Below are 14,033 nucleotides of genomic sequence, written 5' to 3' on the forward strand. Positions count from 1 at the left end.
TGTGGCTGGTAGCACTTCCACTCAGCACCAAGAAGATACCTCGTGACTGACAGTGGAAAGACAGCATATGTCAGAAGGAGAGCTGAGAAGTTGGTGTGAGGTCTGGCATGAAATTGAGCAGGTTATGTGGTTGGCTCCCTGTCACACCATATTTTCTGTTAGCCAAAGTTAATGGCACCCCCAAACTCAGCTCATCAGTAGGTGACATGAGAAAAACTGTTTTGTTTTGTTAAAAATTTCAGGATGGTGCTTTTAAGTTCTCTATGAGAAAGTGAAAACAAACTAAAAAGCAAACGCAAACCAATAAAACAAAAAAACAAACAAACAAAAAAAACTGGGATATCCAGATAGCCTGACAAAATGCCTCTTCATTGATGTAGCAGCAAAGCTATACATTATTGTATGGGGCTATGTATAATATAAGCCTATACACAAGTAGGAATGATAATTAATTAGCCTATGAGCTTGCAGTAAATGAAGGCTTCAAAGCAACTACTGTGGTAGATTTAAGAATACTTTTTGTCTCTTTCCAACTCAGTCTCAAACCTGATGGGTTCCAGCTCAAACCTCAGTTCATCAAGCTCAAACTCTATGGATTATGATTGAAGTGATTCATAAACGTTTGATCACTCAGGATTTTGATAAAATAACTCTTTTTATCCTTTTATTTAGATGAAGTAGGAGCTCCCCAGCTTCAGTTAAATTTTGCAAACAAAGCAATAGAAAGGTATTTCATGCAAAGTTTACCTAACAGTGCATGAAATTCATCAGTAGTGCTCAGAATCACTGCCCTGTATTCAGAGTCAGGAGGACTGGATCCTGTTACACAGAATAGCAAGAATCTGGTAATGTTTTCTTGCTTTAATAAAAACATATCTAAGTATCCTATGTAAGTCTGCTCTCTTCTGTTGAAGGGAGTTTGGGTGGAGAAATAAAAAAAAAAAAAAACTAAGAAAACCAGAATTGAGGAAAAGCTATTCATGAATCATCACTTTGCATAATAAAAAGTAACAAAGCTTCTGTAAAATATGAAAAAAAAAAAGTCTTTTTAAGAGACTATACTGATTTTATAGGTATAGCAAATAGTTATTTGGTCATACAAGTATGTAGCAACAGTGAAATCAACCTGAGTAAAATCCTGAATAAAAAAAAAAAAAGAAAAAAAAAAAGTGAATGCTGAAGTTTCTCATCAGCCAAAAAAAAAAAAAAAATCTTAAGCCAAATCCTATAAGATTTAATGTGGCAAGGAAAATAGAACGTGATTATCACTGACATGCAACAAATTATTTGACACTCAGACACTCAGTTATACATGCTTTACTTATACCCTGGGTCAGCTACACAGATCACAGACTAAACATTGCAGAGATGAACTTTGTTTTCCTGTCCCCCTTCCATTCCTTGTTCCCTTTTAGTCAGAGAGGACCAGAAGTTTCTATTAGTCTTGTTAGTTGCCAGTAGCACTGAAACTGGAAGTAGTGACCCAGGCCACCAATTTTCATATCTTTTTTTTTTAGCTATAACCCATGTTCCTGCTGTAGCAGGCCACAGGGGAAGGAGTGTACATGATGAATAAAAGACATTTGCCATAGTAAATGCCTTGGAAGGTCTTTCCTCTGATGTATGTGCATCCTGGTTGACCAGACTGCAGAGGCAGCTGCAGCACAAAACAGCTGGTTAGCAAAATCTTGTCCTAATGGAGTAAAGTACTATGTTGATAGTAAAGCTTGCAATTAATTTAAAAAGTGCTATTAAGTGCTCATAGTTTTGAAGAGAAGTGTAGTGCAATTCAAATGTTGGGTGCTGTAAACTTCTTGAACTTTAATTAACCACTACATTCATATATATATGGGGAAAAAAAAAAAAGGGGGGGTATTTCTTTCATGGGAGAAAAAGTTGAATGTGTTTAGATGAATCGTTAATATCTGTCAGCAAATGATTACCAGATCTCAGAGGCAAACATAATCTAATTGGCCCTTAGCATTTAGAAGCAGTTTAGTGATTGGGAGGATACTGTACATATTATCTTATCTTAATAATTACATAGAATTTATATAACAAATTATATTGAAGGCAACATGCATAACCATTTATTATTCAGAAAGTGAGGTGAAGTGAGACAACAGCTAATCTCCACAAGAAACAATGCCCCTTATACATTAATACTTATAAACTGAAGTAGTCAGACTAAATTCTGTCTAGCTTTGCCTCTATAAGCCAATTGGCGTCTCTGAGGTCGCCCTGATATAACAAAAAAGAGAGGTTTTTGGAGAGTTCTTTTTCAGTAATTTAGTTACATCTGCATTCATTTTGCAACACATTTTGTATTGTCATTATGCTCAGAATTATATAAAAAATATATTTACTACTGAAGTTACTGATGTTACTATATGAAGTTACCTTTCAAAACTAATGACAAAATTAAAGTTGGAGGGGGAAGACACACAGCCACCTTCTCATCAAAATCTTTCTAAGATTTCTTAGCTGGATGCTGTAAAATCAGTATAGCACCATAATCATTATGCAACCATTTTCTATGCATTCTTTCTGTGACTGGTTGCTTCATTTTCTCATCAAGATTGCATCCTACTTCACTTCACTTCTGCTGTGACCACATTTTTCTGTGCTCTAATATGGATGAAATAAAAATACCTTTCCTGGGTGCATAGCTTTGTCTCTTTATTGTAATGGAGCCTAAATAATTTGCCTTGCTTAGATCAGCTAAACCATAAATTAACTCAAGTTGATGTGAAGCATACAAAACCTTTTTTTTTTTTTTATGTGTATATATACATATATACAATATATATATATATATATTGTCATCTAGTAGCTAGGTAATATCTGCGTGTAGATATTACCACTGTGTATCCAACACTGCAGAGTTGCTCAGATTCAGAGTTGCTCTTATTCAAGATTCTTAGCCTGCTCCTCTTAGGAGCTAGAATTCTATTTTCTTTTATATCATTCTTATTTGTGCTTCCCTTCCACATACAGATATAGGTCTTCATCTGTAAATATACAAGCTCCACAGAAAAATTATGTTCTTACAGTACTTGGCAGAGGGAAGCCTTTTGGCAATGCCCCAATCATGAAATTCTTTAAAACTCTCACTGTTTTAGATTTTGCCCTCACAAGCCTGAAGTGACTTTTTTAAAATCTGGCATTAGGAGATCATACTCCAGCGTCCTTTAGACATACAGCTTATATGAGATCAGTCTGAATTGCAGATCCACATGTGACATAGATTTGTTAATTTTAGATGTGGTATTCCCAAATGGTTCTTTCATTGCTGCCAATGCACAGAAATTGGCCTAATTTTCTTCTCATTGGTTCCACGGTAACAGAATACAATCTTCATTGACACACATGCATAATGAAAACATAAATAAGATCAGTATTAGACCAACTGCTTCTTTCACGGTGCAAAGAAATGCATTTCTATTCGAATGTAGAAAACAAAAAAGTTGAATCCATAATTCTTCTTTTCATTCAAAGATTATTTCCACATAATATTAATTGTAAAGGTGGTGTCCCTGGGGAAAAGAAAGAAAAAAAAAAAAATATTTGAGTTCATATGGGTTCCAGGAAGTAAGGGACCCGTATAGAAATGTGTCTCAATATTGTCATAATAGAGTCTTAATTCACTTAATAGTAAATTCACTTAATAGTGAATTAAGTAAATCAGAAAATGGAAATCATAGATGTAATCTTTTGAACACAAAACTATGAACTAATACTTAAGATCAAATATCATCTGATATAGATTTGATTATGATCTTATTTTAAGAAATTAAGAAATTTAATCAAAAAGTATTGTAAAAATAGTATGAATACAGAATTATTTTGTTTGCTTGTTTCTAGTTCTTTTATTTTTTCTCACTGTATAAACAGCTTTTAAATGTCTCTTATTTTTTCTTGCATAGTTCTGCAGTTACTTACCTATGGTAAGTAACTATATTGTAATGTAAATATAAATTCATCTACAGAGCATGCTGTACATTCTGTAATTAATATTTGTGGAAAAAAATCTAATAAATGTTCAAAGTAAAGTTAACATTCATTATGGAAAAAATTACTTGCTAGTTTTATTTGCACACAAGTACTTGTTGGGATGTACAGTTGCATACAAGCAATAATAACTGTTCATAAAATTTAGAAAACTTTACCTCATAACATGTTTTGCTAAGGAAGATAACACATTGCTTTTGAAAAAAGTCTTATTTTATTGTGAGATTACTGAGAGTACCCATTGGTAAAATTAAGAGATTGCTAATGAAATACCATACCCTGACTTCCTCTTCCTCTGCTTCAGGTCTGTATCTTCTTGTTTAGGCCTGGAAACAAAGAAACTATATCAGTAATACTTTTCAGCAGTAACAAATCACTTTCTTGTGTTACCCAACCCTGTTTTTCCTGAATACTTTCAACTTGCAAGTTCCATCCCTGATTTGGATAAAGACATCTGGAATGAAAATAAATCTGGTTTTGAGTATATGTAGTTAGTGGTTATTTGCATTAGAGAAATATAAGAGAGAGGAAAATTAGTAAATTAAGCACCCAGGTACATAAACACTGATGAGGATCAGAGACACCAGCAGAAACAGCTCTCAGGTCACTTGACCAGTGAGTCTCTGAAGTTGCTCAGAGGCTAGGAGAGGTCCAGCCAGAGCTGTCTAAATGATAAGGCATAAATAAAATTATCATGGGTCACCTGAGAAAAAGCAAGCTTAACACAGGATGTTTAGAGCAGATTATGGGAATGTGCAAAACTTATTATGGGAAGTTTAAGGAGAAGGGCTGAAGGAACAAAGTGGACCATGGAGGACTAGGTGTCTGAAGATGAACATTAAGAAGAAAACTTCCCTGGGGAGGGAGCGCAGCACAGAAGGGGCTTACCTAGAGGATTTGAATTATCTCCATCCCTGAAGATTTGGGAAGACAGAGCCAACCAAGGCTTTCCTGAGCTACTGGTGGTGTAAGTCCTGCTCCAATGTTCAGGCTCCTTCCAAGAAATTTTTTTTTTTTTTTTATGATTGTTCCTTGGTTTCTCATGAGCTTAGCAGATCATGAGAGCAAGTGCTATAAAAGCAAGAGAAATATTATAACTGTTAATAAGAACAGATAAAGCTATACATTCCATTCTCCCACTGGTGAACTGTTTGTGTAGTTGTCAGATAGAGGAATTCAACAGTTGTGGATTTTCCACTATGGCTAACACTAGAAAATGATGGAAAATGAGGAAGTTAGAAACATGTTGCTGATGTTTTCAAAATAAATATTTTACTCAAAATATATCATAAACATGAAATCCCAAAACATTGAGTTCCTGAAAAATAATCAATAATGTTTCTTTCTCAAAACCTTGTAAAACATTTCATAAACATTAAAACATACTACTTTGAAGAAAAATAGGTCAACTGCAATACTGTTGCAATATGTAAGAAATTGAGTGAGGTATCTTAATCTCTCTCTTTTACACAGAGTCAGTACTGTCTTAATCCAAAGGAAATGTGTTGAAATGGATGTTTGTCATTGCTTCCCAAGGCCCACTAGGCTCTTGATATGTAGTTCATAATTTTTTAGAGTAGAAGGGATAAAATCAAAACTGGAGTGAGTCACAAATCTTAATTGAATTCTTTTAATGGCATAATTTTCAACAGTGATTATTTCATGCTTTCAAATTAATTTGAATATAGCTGAGTTTAGGCTGCTACTTTAATCCTCTTTACATTCATTTTTTGAGCACATTTGTGATTATGGTACAAATATAACAAAGAGATGTGAGAGTGTTCTTTTTTTTCCTTATTAAATGTGTGATTGTTTGATTCCTCCATCAATCAATAAGTGTGCCAAGTCTCCTGTTAGGCTAGTTCAGAACCTTTCCCCCCCCCGGGTTATTTTGATAAGGAGAAAAATGTTATCCAACTGTATTTGTAGGAGAAGGGAAAATAAAAATGAAATATCTTATATGATTTTGAAATAATTTTTTTACTGACTGAATTCCAAGTATTGTTTAAATAACTCAAAGGTTTGTATCTACTTCCAGATGTAAGCATGTGAATACTGCTGAGTGAATGAACTCTTAGTATGAAGTGCTTTGGGTCCACAGATAATAATAGTTGATAACACTCCAGTCCTTCTGATGGCATCTTTAGTGGCAGTATTTTATACTGAAATATAAATATTTCTCAAGAATATTCAGTTTAATCTTTGTAAAATGTTTTCATGTCAGCACATAATAGAGACACAGAGAACAATTTATTTTTTTTTACCAGAGAAAATTGACACACATCTTACTACTTTTCACTTAGTTCATTAAACTTATGAGTAAATGAAATAAAAAAAAAAATAATAAAGAGTTTAAGGTAAGATTCATCTCATCTTCTCATCTTACAATACACACCTAAATTCTGTCAGATGATCTGCACCCTTAAAATGTCTCCACTGACTATGAATTAATTCAACAGTGACAAACTTAGTTGCAAAGTCTGCAGTGCCGACAGCTAAACATAGGTGAGATTTATCCATCCCCAAGCCACAAATTTTGCCAATAAGTCTCTGTATCACTTTGTTTTGGATGATCTCTTTTATTGAATGTGGAGACCAGAAAGCACAATTGCAGTTAAAATGGATGCGTACATAATTATGCATTGATAAAACACACAGCAGTGCATAGTCATGAGTGTCATACCAGTCTAGGCATTCATCCCCCACTGCCCCAGTAGAGGCCCCAGGCAAGTGCTTCCTAGGAACACAGGTTGATCCTCCACCTTGGTGAGCAGCCATCTCCTTCCCCTCTGTATCTGCTCTTAATGGTCTTATTTTTCATTGTATCTGTGCATTTCTTCTCTCAAACTTTGATGAGTTTATGTTGATGTTTTAACCCATTCCTAAACCAGCACCTCTCTTTTATTAAAACTGCAACACCTAGAACTGACTTTGGGACAGAATAAGGAAGAATTGGTAAAGCGTTCTTATTTCAGCATTTGTTTTACCCTGAGAAATACACTGAGTGTTTTTTTTTATTTTGTTTGTTTGTTTGTTTTAAGTCTAATTAACTGCTCTGTACACATCTCAGGATTCACAACTTTCCTTTTCTCTTCTCTAAACACTGCCACTGTCTCTGACTTAGTAGATCTCCATAAGAATGAAATGGTGACCTTTTAGTTACTTCCCAAATAACATCAATTTTTGACATTCTAAACCTTGGCCTATTGTACTATATCTGTACTAGCTCTTTGACCTAGTTTCTTGTTTATTGTAGCAAAATTATTAGAACTGTTCACTAACCAGACAGTTAACACCATTTCATATTTTTTTTTTCCCAGATATTAAGATTGCTTGCAAAAGAATTAGGCTAAAATTAAATTGTAGCAACTCAATTTTTGCTTCTAGTCATTTGGGAGTTGTTTTTTCTTTGATAATTCATTAAGAATTAAATTATATTTATTTGTTCAAAACATCCCACTGGCCTTTAATATCTTGAAAGATATTAATAATTTAATATCTTACCCTCACCTCCAGAGAACGGGTCTAATTTAGTGTGAATTTTTCCTGCTTTTCTCTAAACCCTGGAAGATATGATCACATTCTTCTTCCCATTTTTCTTTCTCATTGAAGCTGAGCTTTGGTTTTGGAGAAGGGTCTTCCACAAAATTGCTATACAGAAAACAAATGCGCACAACAGTAACTGATAAATCTTGGAAGGATTTGGGTAAATCAGATATTCAATATGTGCTTCAATGCTTTTTCTGTTAATTAACACAGTTCTCAGATAATTTAAACTTCCATATCAAAGGCTTCTGGCCTCTGCTCCAGTGCATTAGTCATTTATGAAACTTGGATAAAGATATATGTTCAGACTTTAAAACAGGCCGAGATTAAGACTGTTCTTGTCATTGAGTTATTTTTTGTTTTGCTTTGTTGTTTGTTTTCAAAAGGCATAATTTTCCAGATATCATTTACAGATTGAGAAAGATATTTAAGATTATATAATATGCATATCCAGGCATTTCTATTTTTGAAAACATTTATTTAACTTTAAACCTATAATCTTTTTATAGTCAGGACCATGAAAACTTACCTCCTCCCAGTAGTTGTTCTTGATGTTCCTTTTTTTGTTGTTGTTGTTTCGTTTTTATTCTCTCAACTTTGTAATCTAAATGCTACTTTCTCTTCCCCTCCATCTTCATTTTTGCTTTTTCTTTCAATCAGCTACATTTCTCCCATGGCCTCATGGAAAGCACTCTTTATCCTGTACTGAAATTTACTTTTTAGCTTTTCAAAGGAAGCATTAATTTCAACTTGCATGTTGGCACTACCACTTTTTTTTTTTTTTTTTTTCATACTAGCAAATAGTTAAATGGTCACCATCCATTTATACTGACACTCAGTCACCATGTATTTTCTGGGAGAGAACAAATTCGTCCTTGTTTTCCTACTCAGGAACAACCAGGGGCTGCTAAGTCAGTCTTTCTCCTGTGACAAAGGTATAAACCAGGGCCCCCTGTGCTGGAGTTGCAGTTGGTTACTCATGGCAGAAATTCCAGTTTAGGACCTGTCTGATGTTTTACTTCTGGAGCTCACCACCAAAACCATTGATGGTAGCTTGCCCATTTCATTGCTAAGCCAGCCAGGCCAGTTTAATGTGATATATGATGTTAGTGCTGTGTTTTCTCTTAAGAAACCAGCAGCATGTGAAGTATGAATTTGTTCCTCCAGCTGTGTTTAAAGATCTTTAAAGTACAGTAGAGGTTCCAGCATTTTACTGGAGTCTGTAAATTAGAATTGTTATTTCTATTATAGGTTAATGTGTCTTTAATAAGGAAGGATTCCATCTGTAAATTTACCACAGCTTATTCAAGATAAAGCAGCAAAATAAATAAAACATTTATTTATTTACTTTTTTTTTTTTTTAATACATCAGTTTAAAAGCTAGGCAAATTTTATTTTGGTAAAAGTTGGAAAAGAACTGTCACCTTCCTCATCTTGTTTTGCATTATTATGCCTATACAAATAATAATTTGATTGATTACTAACGCATTATTTCTGACCTCCACAGTAACTACAAAAATGCCCCTCAGAAGAAAAAACATCCACTACATCAGACACTAACATCTGAAACACATAAAAATATAGGTATATCCACTGCAGCTTTCAGACTTAAAAACAAAAAAATAAAAAAAAAAAAAAAAAAAACACTATTTGATTCACTAATGGAGATTTTTTTTTTTTTAATATACTACAAAGAAAAGCAAAGTCCATAAATATTTTGACTTAGCAAAGCTGAAATAATATTCAACACATCATATATGTAGTTAAAACATTATACCAGGCAAAACATATCAGCAAAATTCAGGAAAAAATATTAGGCTATGCACTTTTTTCATGTATATTACCTCATATTTTCTAGGACCAACAAGCACACTCCCACCACTGCCCTCTCCATCTTCCTTCTTCTCCCTATTTCCCTTCCTTCCTCCACCTACTCCCACCTCACTTTTCTTCTGACATGTGCAGTAACTCCCTCGAGCAATTTTCACTTTAGATTTGTTAACAAGCACTTAACAGCTCCCTCTGAAAAGGTGAAGAAACAAAATCATTCACCGTACTGCTAGATAGGAGAATTGCAGGTAGTTTAGGAGAATAAACCTAAAAAATGGAGTCACAGTACCTGTCATAATTAGAGGCAATACTGACTGACTGCTATTTGGCTTGCTAAGCAGAAGGTAGGGGCTGTCTTGCCTGTTGCAGGTATACCAGGTTTCTGCACACCAGCTGGAACAATCCTTAAGAAAGTAAATAATTGTGTCTGTAAGGTTATTTCAGAACTTTAAATGCAAAGATTTAAAATCTCTCATGTGAGCACATATGGAGACAATGCTGTCACTGCAAAGGTTGCCATTAGAAACAGATTGAGCCCGATAATCAGACTGGACTACTAATGGCTACAAGTACACTTTGCCTAACCAGTACTGGCAGGATGCTTTCCTTACAGTGATAAATGTACAAGCTGTGACTTGCATTTCATTTCCAGCCTTGGCAGGCTAAAATAATCTCTTAATGAATGAAGACATCTTTAAGCATGCAGCTGTATGCCAACAGCAGTTGGTAATCCTCCATATCCATCTTATTTCATTCCATTTACAATTCCACAAATAATCAAGCTACGAATAAACTACTGATGCTTGGCCAGCAATACTGATGTGACCTTAGAAAGTGTTTGAAACCTGCAAAAAAGCAAAATACGCTTGTCACTGGTATTGCTTACATTTTCACTTCAACATGCAGACAAGCAGTGCATTTGAAAGTCATTCTGAAATTAAACTGCAGCAAACTCAATAAAAACTTTTATTTTTAAACATAGCGTGCAAAAAAGCTGTTTGGAAATGGCTATTAAAAGTAACATTCAGTATGAAATGTTTCTGCAGCTCACTTGTTTGGTATAGCATACAATGAAGTCAGCAACAGAGTACATAAAAAAACAAAAACATAAATCCCAGAGATTTACTTTATCATGATATTGCCATTAAAAAGACAATTCTACAGAAAGCTGGAAAACTTTGGCTGTATAATTCTCAATAATAAAGGTAAAACTGTTTCTTATTTAGTGTTAAGGAGTGCAAATCAGAGCAAATAAAAGTATACTAAATTTCAGTACTCAGTCACCCTCTGCATAATATACCTTCTCTGTTAGGTGCATATAGTTACTATGGGCAACAATAAAATAATTTTCCCATTCTTTCTTTTGCTTTGAAGGAACTGAGCTGCTGCCAGAAATTAAGAAGTCATCTGTTTTGTGACTAGAGGAAACAGTTTAGTAATAATTGTTGCCACTTCTCACCTTTCAGCACAATTCAGTTTCAATAACTTTGTTAGAGTTTATTATGTATCCTTTTTTATAATTCAGTCAATTCAATGATGAACAGTAAAGAATTATTGATTCCTTTTTCCCCTAAATCTTTATGATCTCCTTTGAGATTTCTACAAAGCTACATTGACCAAAGTGTTTTAATATTCACACTGTAGTATTTAATTTAACTGAATTACTTGGAGTAGCTAAAGAACTATGGTACAAAACAAACAAACAAAAAAAAACATATAACATGAAGAGAATGCTTTCAACACATATCTGACAATTTGCAATGAGAAAATTTCCTTACCTCTTCAAACTTCAGTGAAACAGCAGCTTTACAGCAAATGAACACTTAGTACTAAAAAGTCAATATTTCAGTCAAACTGTGTACTTGAATTTAAAATTTGTTTGGAAGTAGATTTTTACCTTTGTTATAAAAGCACAATGTAAGTTAAGAACTTTTAAAAACACTTATTACCATATCAAACCACTTAGAGGTCATATAAGTCACATACATCCTGCAAATTTGAAATTTGAAAATACAGTTTAGTACTTATTGTGTTATAATACTGTATTTATCACTTTCAAGATGAGCAGTGTGTAAGTCAGTATGATTAAGTGTTTACTTAGGCTGTCAGTTAAAATAATTAAGCCCACAATGAAACAAAGTCTACCAAATTGTTTACTAAATTACTTGATGTAGCTCTGACTAATCTTTATTGCAGTTCTTGTAAATAACAATATTTTAATTGTAATAAATTTTAATTATTGGCAGGTAACTAATTACTACTTACTAGCAAAAAGATATATAAAAGTCTATATTCAAAAATGGTTTTAGCTTCCATGGGGTAATCACACAAAGATTTAATTGTCCTTAATTTCCTAGGCTACTATATATATGTGTGTATGTGTGTGTGTAAAAGTACATACTAATATATTAATGTCATGCCCATCTCTTAATGCTTTCTTCACATAGCTTGCTGTGGTGGAGGGTGGTATTTGGACATGAAGTGTGGAACAAGAGCAGCAGGTGTGATTGCTCCCCAGCACTGATGTGGAGGTGTGCAGATCAGTGCTGTCTAGGGCACTGTGCATGGTCTGAGCCTTTGCTAGGTCCCACTCTGACCACAGCTGCTTGGCTCCTGACTACCAGAGGCAGAAGAGGAATGCTAATGCAGGCTCCCGCACTTCACTGTTGGGTAATTTCACTTTGCTGCTCCATTTCCCTCCTCCACCCACAAAGCTACTCTGCTCCCAGCCAGCCACCGCAGCTGTAAAAGTAACAAGACCTCTGACGTGTTATCCCCACAGCGCTTCAACAGACCTCATTACCGTCACACTTTGATGCATCATTTGAAGCATCTGGAGGTAAGGGAGATATGAAAAAGCCTTGGGCATGAAGGCAACAGGTAGGAGGGTGATATAAACGCTGCAAGCCACTTGAGGAAAATCTGCAGAAGCAGGGGTAACTAAGCTAATACAGAAATACAATTTATGCAAATACAAACAGACATATTTTTTGAAGGTTACAGTCAGTTGACAAAAGAGTTGTTAGACCCTATATGTCTTTTGTTCATGAAATTCAATAAATCTTCACAAATTTCTTATCTGTTAGCCTGTTTTTTCCCTTCAGACTCACAGCAAGTATTAGAATTTTTCCCAACTTCTTTCTCTTCCCAATTTTCTGTTAGATAAAAATATGATACCCAAAATCAGTAAAAATACAGGTATGATACCCAACATCAGTAAAAATATGACTAGCTTTATTTATCCCATGCTTTCTCACTTGCCAGCAAATCTGTAACTTTTCTAAAAACTTGTTTTAACTTTTAGATTGATAGAGAGTCTTATGGATGAATCTACTTTGTCCACTAGATAAGTAATAAAATTTGGATCTTCTCCACTTCACCTGTTTAGGATAAGATTTTTGATCAGTTCTCATAATGGAAAAAAAAAAAATCCATAACTGGAAGTTTAGGCTTGATAAAGCTGTGTTTTTGTATCTTAGCAGAGAATCAGGTTCACTGGAAAAGTAAGGAGCACTGCTCCCAACTATAGTCAATGCCATTAGCTGTTAATTTATCCAGAACTGCTTTTTTTTTTTTTTTTAAAAAAAAAAAAATACGTACACACACACACACGTATAAGTCCTCCACTAAACCACATCACTAAGTTTAGATGTTGAACTTGGTGATATGGTTTAGTGGAGGACTTGTTAGTGTTAAGTCAGAGGTTGGACTCGATGATCTTGAGGTCTCTTCCAGCCTAGACAATTCTGTGATTCTGTGATATGTATATAAGGTTGTTTGGTTCTTTCTCTCTCTCATTATGTCCGGATACTTTCCTGTTTCTCTAAGCCAGGTGTGAGATGTAACAAAACCACTGATTCATTATGCTGTTGAGAAGATGCATTCTGCTGCATTCAATTACACTTAAAGTTTTGATCTAGATTCCTGGAGTTACTGAGGAGATACTAATGAAGAGAGAAGAGGAGACAGAGGGAAGGACAGAAGGGGGAGAGAGAGAGAGACAGAGGTCACTAGGATGTAGAAAACAATTAATGGCAACCAATAGGAATCATAGCAACAATAAAAGTTTGGCAAAATATATGTTTAAGTGGGAGTTATTCAAAGGAAATGCATATACCGCTTAAAATTTTTGGTGCATAGCTCTGACAGTAACTGTATAAATATTTATTTTGTCCTATAAAAGAGAAAGCTAGGAATTTGTTCCTACAAAGCTTCTGCAACTTACTGATAAAATGCTGTCCATCTTGATGACGCAGATATATCATTTCACAAGTGAGCTATTAACAACACAGATTGATTAGAGCAAAAGTATGGGAAGATAGCTTTTCTTCATTCTGTACAATTATATATGACTGAAAAAGTGAAAGGAGTTTGAAAAAGACTTTTGCCTTAAACTACCTTGAAACAATCTTAAAATGGATCACTCAGTCAGTTTGTTTAATTTCTATGAACCTGCTATGTTGACCTCAGTCTCTTTGTACCTTTCTTCCTGTAACAAAAGGAAGAGATGAATTAAGTTTATTTAATGCAATTTTTAACAGTTTCTATAAGATGAAGTATGTGTTCTTAGTGCTCATACTTCATGAAAAGGACACCTTCTCTTAATTTATTCACTTTTCTTCATATAATAATAGGTAATGGATCAA

At 34.3% G+C, this 14,033-nt stretch overlaps 1 long non-coding RNA gene across 3 annotated transcripts in view; it reads right to left on the reverse strand.

Annotated features, from left to right (window-relative positions):
* Positions 1 to 1,962: 1,962 nt before the first annotated feature.
* The window catches only part of LOC137855983 (uncharacterized), a 67,372-nt gene continuing 55,301 nt past the window's right edge, over positions 1,963 to 14,033 (reverse strand). For all 3 annotated transcript variants that reach the window (XR_011096115.1, XR_011096116.1, XR_011096117.1), the window contains 4 exons: positions 9,677 to 9,791; positions 4,900 to 5,082; positions 4,290 to 4,337; positions 1,963 to 3,536 (listed from right to left, as the gene is read on the reverse strand). This is a non-coding gene — a long non-coding RNA (uncharacterized lncRNA). The remainder of the gene's footprint in view (positions 3,537 to 4,289; positions 4,338 to 4,899; positions 5,083 to 9,676; positions 9,792 to 14,033) is intronic.

Source organism: Anas acuta, chromosome 4, assembly GCF_963932015.1.
Source record: "Anas acuta chromosome 4, bAnaAcu1.1, whole genome shotgun sequence".
Lineage (NCBI taxonomy): Eukaryota > Metazoa > Chordata > Aves > Anseriformes > Anatidae > Anas > Anas acuta.